Below are 1,322 nucleotides of genomic sequence, written 5' to 3'. Positions count from 1 at the left end.
AAAGTCAGGGCAAAGTGGCTTCTGTGTTCTACACAGAGGTGATCCCCATATTAAATCCTCTGATCTACAGCCTCAGGAATAAGGAAGTAAAGGCAGCTTTTTGGGATGTAATTACCAGGAAAAGGATTTTTCATTTTTCTGATTGTTTTATTTAATTTTCTGAACTAGATAAAGTTTTTAATGAACTTTCAAAGGCTGGTTCAAGCCAACAGCTTTTTATTAGTATATTTTCTAAGTAACCATGTTCTGTAATACCCAAGTAAATTACCCAAATTACGTGAGATGATGAGACCTTCATATCAACATTGTACATCATCAGTAGGTCCTAATAAATGAGGTTTATTTGTAATAACATTTTGCCTAGGAAAAGGAAGATATTGACTGTTTAAAGAAAAAATTCACAATATCACATGAAACTAGCCATTGAAATTATTTGTAAATATCCATTTGTTCTTTTCTCGTACATTCCTTTCCACCATTTATGATTTCCATGTAATTGTTATATATCACTTATGTCAAAATGTGTTAAATTTAAAATAGATGACCATTTTTAAGTATTAAATGATCTCCTGAGAAGATTTTAATTTTAAGAAATGTAGCTTTAATTGCTACTGTAAAATCCCCGGCAGTTAAATGTCTTATTGCCTCTATACACATACATATTACCTAAAGAATAGTGAGAGTTTTTGCAAAAGCATGCTGTCAGGGAAACTGTGGCCTGATTAGAATGTGCCAATTAAATCATTACCCATTAAATCCTGTACCAATTAAATCCTACACCCTTCGCTTCTCCCCCCAAAATTCCAATTCTCTTACTTTGTCTCTCCCAGAATCACACACACACAAATCTATGTGCACACACATTTGGCTGCTGCAGAGTTCAGGGCATGAAGAGTTCAACAGATGAATCTGACACATATTCTTTAAAATATGCTCTTACATTTCCTGAGTATAAACATCTCCTAACAATTTCCAATAAAAATCTATGAAACTAATCTTAATATTAAAACTAAGCATTATTAAAATAAAAATCTATGAAACTAATCTTAATATTAAAACTAAGCATTATTAATATGAATAGACAGGAAAAATTGGCTTAGTAGAGCTCTGAAAGAATTGAATGGGGGCCAGGCCTTGCTAAAGACACAGCCACATTTACAGTTTCAAGAGGGAAATTCTCCATGTCCCTTTCCTTACTCTTGTCACTGAAGTCACACTTGATAGAACCTACGATGTGCAAATCATCTGGGTTGTGGAATAGCAAATTTATAGTTTGTCACAAGGAGGTCTTCCAGCTTGACCACACAATAATGTCCTCAATG

Source organism: Pteropus alecto, unplaced genomic scaffold (assembly GCF_000325575.1).
Source record: "Pteropus alecto unplaced genomic scaffold, ASM32557v1 scaffold984, whole genome shotgun sequence".
Lineage (NCBI taxonomy): Eukaryota > Metazoa > Chordata > Mammalia > Chiroptera > Pteropodidae > Pteropus > Pteropus alecto.
Note: the sequence above shows the minus strand (reverse complement) of the source record.